The sequence below is a fragment of the Cornus florida genome, unplaced genomic scaffold (assembly GCF_030987335.1).
Source record: "Cornus florida cultivar Cherokee Brave unplaced genomic scaffold, ASM3098733v1 CherokeeBrave_3.0.0_Hap2_Chr08, whole genome shotgun sequence".
Classification (NCBI taxonomy): domain Eukaryota; kingdom Viridiplantae; phylum Streptophyta; class Magnoliopsida; order Cornales; family Cornaceae; genus Cornus; species Cornus florida.
This window is the reverse complement of record NW_026775578.1, coordinates 55825488-55837847: the sequence shown is the minus strand read 5'-3', so window position 1 is coordinate 55837847 and position 12360 is coordinate 55825488.

Sequence of the window (12360 nt, the reverse complement as noted above, 5' to 3'; positions counted from 1 at the left end):
TAATTCTGAAAATTTTCTTGCTAATATCTTGAGTATTTTATTTTTTAAAATAAAATAAGATTGTTAGAGTAGATTTTTAGATTGCCAAATTCTGGTTATAAAGGTTTGTTATACAAATCTTATATTTCTAAAATCCTTATTTCATAAGCTTTCCGTGCATATATTATTTAAAATTTTTAAATGTACGGTTTATGAGATATGATTTTTTGAAGTTCAGAAGAATTAAGATTTAAATAAAAGGGTATTTTGGTCCAAATATCAACTCTTTTACCCCTTTCAAATAGTTGAGAATGGTTCTTTGCAAAAAAATTAGACAAGGAAGATTTATTGGAAAAAGGCTACAAGTTAAGGGGGATTTTTTGGTAAAAAATTAGTCGAGGGGGGTTTATTGAAAATATTACAAGTCGTGGGGGATTTTCTGTACTTTACCTTAAAAATGGTGATGAAAAAAGCATTGGGCTATGTTTGGGAAAGAGGATATGAAAAAGAAATGGAGACGATAATAATACAAATAAATCTTAATATTTGGCAAGTTATAGTCGCATATGGTTACTAATTTTTTTAGTTTCACAAATGGGAATTCTATGAACATGAACAATTCCAAAATTTTGATTTTTTTCCATCTAAAGTCTAAATTCAATATCGAAATATGAGGAAATAATTATAATCTAATTGCACTTTTTTATCTTCCAAAATTAAAGATGGGTTGAAACATTCCAATTCCAATAAATGAAAGGAAGTCACATTTTGTCCTTTTCGATCATTCTTTTAAAACTTTTTTACATTAGTTTTAAATCTCTCTCTTCCCTTTATATATTTTCAAATTAAAATAAAAAATTTGCAATTATAATTTTTGTTCTTAAACTTTTTTTTTTTTTTTTCAAATTAGTCTTAGCATTTTCTAAGTAATTTTAGCTTTTTTGTCTATTTATAAATTCTTATTGTTAAACAATTTAGCCTATTTTCTGGAAATATAATAAAATTGATCAAATATTCTAAAATGACAATTTTGAAGAACAAATAAAAACTTTTTAGACAAAATTAAAATTAACATAAAATTTACAGCAGTAAATTAAAATTTATAATTATAAAAATTCAGAAAACTCTCGGGTAGCCATACTAAGGACCGCAAATGGCACCTCAGTAACACTCAATGTCTTAACACTCTTTTAGAGCAAATGGATTACTTGGTAGTCCAATAGAAAGGAAATATCATCCATAATCATAGCCACTGCATTTGATCCTCGGAATCTCCAGAAATGATCCTACAATCTATTACGAAATTAAATAGAAAACACCCAAACGGATCAAACATAGATTATTACTTGGTTTACCTAAAAGTAGGACTATGTCCAAGGGTTAACCGGATTATACTTTGATAATCAAGACGGCAACAAATACACAGAGTTGGGTGTTAGTGTACAGTATTTATTAGGTTCCACAATACCCATCTCAATCTCCCTCCACAAATGTATCAACTAAATTCCACTCGATACCCCATTTTGATAGCTTGCCTTGCCAGCAAAGCCTCAGCCAACAAAAAGAGAAGAAACTGAAAGAAAAAACATATACCAGGATGGAACCCTCACTTAAAACATACCATTCAATAGTGTTCAGTAAAATAATTCTCTTTTAATTGCAATTTTAGAACCCGAAAGAGAATTATTTTACGACAAGTGCATTTCTTATGAACAACTATATTTTGTTTTTTTTTTTGGCTAAGTATATAAAATAAAAAAAAAAATGAAAATTTGAAATAAAGGTATTTTCAAAATAATTTTTCTCAGTATTTACTCATTACATATTAATTAGCCAAATCTGATTTTATGATATTTTATTATCAATTTTACATTGGTCTAAAACTGAATTTTTAAATTATGACTTAGTTGGATTTCAATTTTCATATATTTTTTATTGAATCCAAATGGGGGTACTTTCTTATTTTTATTATAAATTTAAAGTAAATGGACATGTAAAAATAGTAAAGACATTTACTTAACCAAAAAGTCTATAATCTTAAATGACTATATTGTCGTGAAGGCCGGAACTCTATATACATCAGCTTTATATAGCTAAAATAAGTAGAACAAAATAGAGAACTTAGAGAGCCATTTTAGTGAGCAATTTCCAGAGCTTTTGTTATGGTATTATACATATTTACAGAACCTTTGTTATGTGTTCGAATTAATCTCTAGCAGAGCTTTTGTTCTGATTTCTTATTGATATTTACAAAGCTTTGGTCCTGTGTTCGAATTAAGCTCTAGCAGAGCTTTTGTTCTGATTTCTGATTGATATTTACAGAGCTTTTGTTTCTTTTCTTTCTCATCTTCTTTCATATACATCATTTTTAGAGTGTTGCGCTTCAATTCTATTCATATATACCCTAGTGTGAGCTTTGATTGTAATTTAGTTTTGAGAGAAATTCTTGTACTTCAAATACTATCCTCAAATCAGTTGCAAGTCTAAGAGAAAGAGTTTTCTTAGCAAACAAATTGTAAGGGTTGGTGTGACACATGGATTGGTGTGATCCAAAGGAAGTCTAAGGGAAGCTAGGTTGTTCTCTTAGCAAGGAGAAGTAAGGTCTTGCTTCTTGAAGGTTTGCTCTACACCCATAAGGATGTGCCGGTGCCATAGTTAATTCGAGGAAGTCTCAAGAGGGATCTTGAGCCGAGGAGTAGGAGTTTCCGAACCTTGCAAAAATCACTGTGTTATAGTTTGCAATTTCTCTTCCCTTATCTCTCTTATAATTGTGTTATTTAATTACTTATTTTATATCTTTATAATTGCATTATTGTGTTAAGTACTTTACTTGAAATTATTTTTCAAAACCGAAAAACCTCAATCAAGGTACCTTTTAAGTCATTAACCCTTTTTAATGTATAAAGATTGAATCTTTGAAATAAAATGAGAGTTTTAAATTCCCAACAACCCCCCCCCCCCCCCCTCCCGAGTCAATACTTGGATAATAGAAACATAGACAATAACAAAAGTCACAAACTTAATTTAAATAATGGGTCTTATGACTATTAAATAAGATTTAAATATACATTTACAACCTCCAAAGGAAGCAACCAGCAACTATTGGTATTTATTTGAGATTAGTTTCTCATTGGTTACATTAAAGCAATTGACTACATAAATTCAAACACAATTGGATGCGCACAAACCTAGGAATTTACTGTTTGAATTGTACGATATTATAATTACAAATCAGGCGTGTGATTATCATCTTCTAAACCTATAAACCATAAAATTTATATTTTTAAAATTGTAACTCTGTAACACTTCCAATCATATTCGAATGAACCCCGTAATCGTAAGAAAGTGGGTTTTTTTAACTACAAGCCTAGCAAAAGAAAATTTGGGATAGGATCCTATCGGATCTCCCCCCGCAAAATCGGACATATAGTTTCATTTCATCTGGCTCCAGTAGGAACACCAATTAAAGATAAAGAACCGGGTGAAAAGGAGTATATATTGATGGGTTTTCAGAAAATGGGCTTAGGGTTAGGCTATTTTAATTCTCTTGTACTTGGTATATTTTATTTTTTAAAAAAGAGTTATAATGCGTTTTATTAATCGGGTTGGGTTAGGCTAAACTTCTAACTTAAAAAGAAAATGTATGTGCCTAAAATTATCTTATGGTTGTTCAAGGTCGCCCCCTTAAACGATTAGAATCCTTCACTGATGAAAGTGTTCTTCTTCTAAAGAATAACTGTTTTATCTAAATTGTGTTCCTTCAAACTCTTATTTTAATAAAATTTGAAAAATTATTTTATTGAAGAAAAATAAAATTGAAAAATTATTTTATTGTAGAAGATTTGAATTTTGAAAACACAATAATATCAAAAAGTGGTTGTGTGAGGGGTCAGGCCTGACCAGAGCTGGTGCTAGCTACTAGCTTGGGTGTTGTTGCTGCTTGCAAACCATGGTTGTTCCGCATAGTGCTCAATGACAATTTTTAACAAGAGAGTTGATTGCTACCGAACCCATTGTGGGTTGGGTGCGCACCATTCAACATCCAACCACTTTAATGCCTTACTCAGTTACTATTAGAAATTGTGAATGAATTGAAAATTGTTTGATTAGTCACCAATAGATATCTTTTACTGAACATGTGTAACTACTGGTTAGTTATGGGATGAAAAGATGCAACTTAAAATAAAAAAAACATAACCTATTGGAGTGGATATGTCTAGTGGTGAACAGACACCAGGTGAACCATTACAATCTATTGGAGTGGATGTGTCTAGTGGTGAATAGATACCATTGGAACCATTGCAACCAATTGGAGTGGTTGTGTCCGGTAATAAAGAGACACATATAAATGGTTGTGTCCAGAGATGAAAAGACACATATAAATGGTTGTGTCCAGTGATAAAAAGACACATATAAATGGTTTTGTCCAACAATGAAGAGACATACCCAATCTGAAAAGGCACTTCTATTTCTATAAATACCCCTTTGGACTGTCATTTGCAATTCATTCAATTCAATTTTTTCTCTCTCCCTCTCTAGACTTGAACCCAACCCAAGTGGGTTCAAACCATAGGTCAAGTGGTCTGAGCCACTTAGACCCTATTCCAATTTTATCGAACCATATTAAGATTGGTCCAAACCATTTGGTTCGGATTCCATCCAATTTAGCATTTATATAGTATAGATGCATTTTTTTAGTCAGAGAGAGTATTACACGGAGGAGGTTCGCCGTATTCACGAGTTTGTAGTGCTACTACTGATGGATGTAGACCGTTGTATCCTTGGAGATAGACGCTACTGAGTCCGTTAGCACCATAGCGGGACGAATTTGGCTTAAGGATATAGTATTCAATACTAGCCTCGATCGAGGTTCTTTATTAATTATTTATTAATTTATTACTTTATTTTGCATATTTAATTAAATATATAGTTGCATATTTAATTAGTCATTTCTTAACATATTATTAATTATCTCGTAACATATTAGTATAAGGGTTGTTATATCTTAAATGTCACATGAAGCATATATTTTACCAAAAGTTATAAGCTCACGCTATTGGGCTCGACAATCTTTGAATGCAATACTGTATATTATTAATTAAAAAATCATGTTATATTTAACTGATGTGAGATTTGGAAATTTTATCTATATTTTTTATTTCTGATTAGTTCCTCTTATTGGTTTCATTAGAGCAATCGACTACTATTAAACTTTTATTAAATACTTTATAAATTAACTCTGTGCCGATCACTCATCTCCGAACATATTTTGGGTTCGTCTTGAAGAATCGGGAAATAGAGGTTTTGGTAGTGGCGGTGATGGTAGGTTTGGAGTTGCAGAGAACGTTTGAGATGTCGAGAGGACGGTGGAGAGTGGGGCTTTGGCGATGGAGGGGCAGGAAGGTGTTTTAAAATGGTAATGGAAAAAGCATTGGCCTATGTTTGGGAACGAGGATATGAGAAAGAAATGGAGGCGATAATTGAAATGGGTAGATCCATGATTCAATGTGAACAAGTAGAGATGAACTAGTAGAGATTGGATGAGCCAATAGTATATCACGTTATTGGGTCGTTCATTCAATGAAGTTGACACCCCCAACTGCTAGGGTGTGTTATACTAATCCAAAAAAGGACATTGCATGGCATATATGTAGTTGCTACAAATGTTGGCCAATAGGACCTAAGCCAATAAGGATAACTTCCCATATATAAATCTTGGTATGCTACCGTCATTGCCACAAGCCATCTGAACTGCCCATAACCATCTCTTGAAATTCAGAGAAAAATATAGAGATTAAAATTATATTCAATCTTTTCACTAATGGTGTTACATCCAATTTATAGAATAGAACCTAGCTAAAATAAGTAACTAATTACCAACTAATTAGCCCTAAATCAGGGAGTAAATAATCCTACAGCTGTATTATAAGAGATAAAATCTCAACACTCCCCTTCAAGTTGGTGCATAGATGTCACACATGCCCAACTTGTTTAAAATTTTTTAAAACACTCCCCTTCAAGTTGGTGCATAGATGTCACACATGCCCAACTTGTTTAAAATTTTTTAAAACACTTGATGTAAGACTGCTTTGGTGAGAATGTCGGTTAGTTGATCCTCATATCGAATCTTAGGCAACTCTATAATTTTCCAATCTAACTTCTCCTTAATGAAGAATCTGTCTATTTCGACATGCTTCGTACGATCATGTTGAACTGAATTATGGGCAATATCACATGCTGCTTTATTGTCATAATATAGTCGAATAGGTTGCCCAGGTAGATGACCCAAATCCTATAAGAGAATTCTTAACCACAATGTTTCACAAAGTGCAAATGCCATACCTCTGAATTCAGCTTCTGCACTCAAGCGAGCAACGACTTTTTGTTTCTTGCTTCTCCATGTAATAAGATTACCTCCTACAAAAGTAAAGTAACTAGAAGTAGATCGCCTATCATCCATAGCTCCAGCCCAGTCAGCATAAGTATATGCATCTATGTTTTAATAACCAGTATTTTTAGTGAACAAAATTCTTTTTCTAGGAGCAGATTTCAAATACCTCAAAATGTGTATAACTGCATTCATATGTTGCTCTCCAGGATCATGTATATACTGGCTAACAATGCTCAATACATAAGCCAGATCTGGTCTCGTGTGTACTAAGTACATCAATCTCCCTAGAAGTCTTTGGCATCTTCCTTTATTAGCAAGTACTTGGTTGGACTCAACACATAACTTCAATCCTTCTTCCATTGGTGTCTCAGCTGGTTGACATGCTGTCATGCCAGTCTTTTGTAATAGATCTAAGGCATATTTTCTTTGAGATAGAAAGATTCCTTTATTAGATCGAGATACTTCGATCCCAAGAAAATATCTCAAAGGACCTAGATCTTTCATTTCGAATTCTCTGGACAAGAACTTCTTGAGAGCCTTCATTTATTCAGGATCATTCCCTGTAACCACCATGTCATCTACATAAACAATGAGTGTAGTGATCTTACCATGTTGTTTCTTCAGAAATAACGTATGGTCCGAATTGCTCTGACGGTAGCCAAAGGCTATCATAGACTTTGTGAATCTTCTAAACCATACTCTTGGAGATTATTTCAACCCATGTAATGATTTATTTAACTTGTAGACCTTCCGACTATACTTTTCGGGTATCATGCATCCTGGTGGGAGATCTATGTAGACTTCTTCAAATAATTCACCATAAAGGCATTCTTCACATTGAATTATTGCAATGGCCAATCCAAGTTCGCAGCTAAAGATAACAAGACCCGAACTGTGTTGATTTTGGCTACAGGTGCGAACGTCTCTATGTAATTGATTCCATAGGTTTGGGTGTAACCTTTTGCCACCAATCTTGCTTTAAAGCATTCAACTGTGCCATCAGCACAGTGTAAATCCATTGACATCCAACTGGTTTCTTTCCTGGTAGAGGATCAATGAGTTCCTAAGTTTCATTTTTCTGCAAAGATTTCATTTCCTCATTCATAACAGCTTTCCACCTAGGGTCAGCTAAGGCTACCTGCACACTGTTAGGAATAGATACAGTAGATAATTGATTTACAAATGACAAATTTGATTATGACAAATGATGGTTTGACACATAATTGCTCATGGGATACTTAACTTTACTAGAAAGTTCGGGTTCATATATGGGTTTGGAAATATCTCTAATGTGACACGGTGGTAATTATTTTCTGAATGGCTCAGGCACTAAATTAGGAACATCCTCAGTAGAAGATTGGTTTAATATATCAGTTACGAGGGGCTTAAACTCTGACAACAATGGGGTTGGCGTCATACTTTTATTTATGGGCATTCATCACCACTTTGATCCAAACTTATACCACTCGAATCCAATTTGCCTGATTCCTAATTGGCTGGTCCAACTTGCGAGTCATTAACGCTAGAATCACCATCCTCAAAAGTGTGATAATCATAATCTAGAGTCTAAATTTCGTTCTGGTACTCCCCCTGAAGTTCAGACGCAGAGGAAAAATACATCGAGTTTTCATGGATGATAACATCCATTGTGATAAACATTGGTCGAGTTGTAGGGTGATAACAGCGATGCTCCTTTTGATAAGTAACATATTCGAGAAAAACACAGCGCAATGCTCGAGGAGTTAGCTGATTGCATTGATACTTATGGACTTATACAAATGCTAGACAACCAAAGACATGAGGAGGTAGATTTAGGACGGTTAGGGCAACAACTGCATCAGTGAGAGCCTACAATGGTGTCCGGAGGGCAATAAAGCTGAAAGGTACTCGATTGATTAGATATGCTACAGAGGTAAGTGTTTCTCCCCTATACGATAATGGCATATGCACTTCTATCAATGAAGCACGAATAACCTCCAACAAATGTCTATTTTTTCGCTCTATAACCCCGTTCTGCTGGGGTGTATTGGAACAAGTGGTTTAATGAATATTCTTATGTGCTTCTAAATACTGCTGAAGGTCAGAACTCTGATATTCTCTACCATCGTCACTACGGAGAACCTGAACATGTGCATTGTATTGAGTTTCAACCATTTTATGAAACTTCTGAAATAATAAGTTTACTTCACCTTTGGAGTTCATCAAGCATAACCAGGTCATCTTGGTATAGTCATCAATAAAAGTAACAAACCAATGGGATCCACCTAAAGTAGTGACTTTGGACGGACCCAAACATCAGAATGTATAATCATAAAAGGAAGTGGACTTTTATGCAAACATAATGGATACGAAACATGGTTGCTCTTTGTAAGTTCACAAACATCACAGCGAAAACTAGAAACATCAAATTTTCCAAACCAACTAGGAAATAAATTTTTTAGATAACCAAAGGAAGCATGCCCCAGATGTCGATGCCAGAGCCAGATTTCAGATTTTTTCTCCCCCTCAGAACCATCCACTGTCAATGCTTGTCGTAGCTTGTCATAACTTTTGGACATTAAGTCCAAGTAATACAGTTTCCCTTGCCTAATACTACAACCAATCGTCTGTTTTGTTTGGAAGTCCTTAAACACACAAAAATCAGGCCAAAAAATGATAACACAAGATAAAGTTGTGGTCATTTGGGAAACTGACAAAAGATTAGAATCTATAGATGGAACAACTAAAATAGAATCTAAATACAATTTATCAATGAGTGTCAAAAGATCTTTCCCCAATAACTAGGGTTGAAGTCCCATTGGCAGTAGAAACAAATTTGTGTGAATATGAATTAAAAGGTGAGACCTGTCTAGAATCAAATGTTATATGATCTATGGCACCAGAATCAATTATCCATGCACTATTAGCAACAGGTGTAGAAATATTGAAAACCTTACCACCATTATTTGTTGTCTTAACAACTGCTGCAGTGGAGGTCTTTGTTGAATTCTTCTTCCAAAGGTGATGATCCCACCATTCCGAATATCCCACAAGTTTGAAACATAGACTTTTGATATGACCAGTCTAGTTGCAATGAGTGCATTTGTTGTAAGTAGACTTATCTGCTCTAGATGATTCAATATTTTTTTCACTCATTTTTGTTTTTGAATATATATATAATATATATATATATATATAATATTCAAGGCACTTTTTCTTTCTTTTTTTTTTCAAATAAGTAATTCAATTCTTATAACTAATGCGGTCTTAAATGGTAGAGAATTGAACAAAAACTTAATTGCAATCTTCCAGGCTACAATTTAACAAGGCAAGTAGCCTAACAAAATATCTATAACTAATAATCTCTTTCACCAAGAGAACTCCGAGTAGAGGTCCATCGCAATGACTCATGTGATGACCTTGTGGGCGGGTGTGCCGTGGGCGGGTGCGAGAGACACTGTCAGGCTACCACATTGGCGAGCTACGGGTGCACAGTCCTACATCGCCTGGGTAGAGGAAAGGTGAAGTGCTTATATGTAAGTGTGTCATCTCCAATTGGTATGAGGCCTTTTGGGGTGAAGCCCAAGAGCAAAACCTTGTGGGCTCAAGCCCAAAGCGGACAATATCATACCATGTGGTGGAGTGGGTTATTACAAATGGTATCAGAGCCTGACCCAGTCGGAAGTGTGCCGACGGAGACGTCGGGCCTCCAAGGGGGGTGGATTGTGATGACCTTGTCGGCGGGTGTGCCGTGGGCGGGTGCAAGAGACACTGTCAGGCTACCATACTGGCGAGCTACGGGTGCACAGTCCCACATCGCCTGGGTAGAGGAAAGGTGAAGTGCTTATATGTAAGTGTGTCATCTCCAATTGGTATGAGGCCTTTTGGGGTGAAGCTTTAGAGCAAAACCGTGCGGGCTCAGGCCCAAAGCGGACAATATCATACCATGTGGTGGAGCGGGTCATTACAACTCACTTCTTCTTCTCTCCACCTCCAGCAGACCTCATCTTATAAAGAACATTAGACATCTCCTTATGCTTCTTCTTTGCCCTCTTATGAGTGCCCAACTTCCTCTTTGCCACTTTAAGTGCTCTCTTGTCACATATTCGACTGATCATGTGTTGGGTTTCAGGTGATTGCTCCAAAATAGCCAAACACTAGCCTCTTTGTGGGTTTAAACAAAGGGCATGTTGTAACCAAGGAAAAGATTGCACACCCCTCTGATAGAAAGGGCAAAACAAGGGCAGTTATGAGAAGTATGCGTCTGCAATTGAATTTGAGGGTAGCGATCCGACGATGACTGCGATGCAAAAGAGTAGCGATCCGATGATGGCTGCGACGGTAGCTTTAATTGAAGACGCGTCTAATGGAGAAGGAACAGATCCAGCGATAGCCATGATGATCGAGATGGCAGAGATCAGCGACGATTGCGAGGCAGAGGGCAGATTCGATGACGACGTACAATGGTGTGAGGAGTGTTGACTGGTTCAATGAAATCGTCAGAGACGATTCTTGTTCTGTAGCTGTTCTGAATTTGTGATTTATAAGGAATAAAGGGGATTAAAAGGAAAAATTAAAATATTCAGTTTGATTGAATTTCAGAGGTACGGTTCAAAGCCTTTTTTTGGTTGGCTCTGATACCACTTTGAAATTCAGAGAAAAATATAGAGTTTAAAATTAAATTCAATCTTTTCACAAATGGTGTTACATCCAATTTATAGAATAGGACCTAGCTAAAATAGGTAACTAATTACCTACCAATTAGCCCTAAATCAAGTAGTAAATAATCCTACAGCTGTACTATGATAAAATCTCAACACCATCCACACATGCCCCCTTTGACTGGAGAATGTAGTCTCAGCCATTAAACTAGCACCATAGACCATAGGTAGGGCTGTAAATGAGTCGAGTACTGGCCTGCTTAAGCTCGACTCGACCTTGCAATAGGATGCTCGAGCTCCTACCCCAAGTGATTGAACTTGGCTTTATCGAAAACTATAGGTTCTTGAAACCACCACACACAAAATACACGACACACACATGTACAAATCTACAAAATTATAGAAAAAATTCTTGGAAATCCACTAGTGACCTTCACGGTCATCAATACTATGCCACTGTGGGATCTTGTAGCCACCTTCCAGTGTCACCAGTGCCACTATCATCATCCTCTCAAGCCAAGAGAGAGAGATTTCACATAGTGAAGGAATGGATAGAGGAGTGCAGTGTTGAGAGGAAATGAGAGTTAACAAGGAGTGTATATAGATGGGCTTTTAGCAAATAGGCTTAGGGTTAGGCTATTTTAATTCTCTCGGACTTGGTCTATTTTATTATTAAAATGAGTTGTAATGCGTTATATTAATTGGGTTGGGTTAGGTTAAACTTCTAACTTAAAATCAAAAGGTATGGGCCTAAATTTATGAAGTCATTTAACATATATGTGTGTACATATATACACACATACACACATTCATGAGCTATAATCGATTATATTTATGGAGCTTGTTCATAAACATGTTCACAAACTAACGAGCAGAGTAGTGAGGTGTTTAAGATTGGTTCGTTTATTAATCGAACACCTATATTTTGTTAGGGCTTGGTGTGTTTATGAACTGAGCCCTTAATGAGCCGAGCCCGAGCTACTTGTCGGAAGGTTGGCTCCTTTGCAGCCCTAACCATAAAGACCAATAGCATATGAGAAAAATGCCCACTGGTGTGCACACTATGAGTCGTACGCAGCGGAATGTATACATGAAAGTTTTAGGTTTTGTAAAACAGATCTGTGTCTTTACCAACTTTACTTATTTTAGCAATTAAATAGTTAATCACATGCAGATAAAATAAAGTAAAGTATAAAGTTAGAGATGACACCAGGATTTTAGCAAGGAAACCCCAGTTGATAAAATATATCAACTGTTATGGGAAAAACCTCGTGGACTAGTGCAGTCCAAAGTAAACCAATCCACTATGTTTGAAACAAAGTATACCAAACTTTGACTCTGGCTCACACC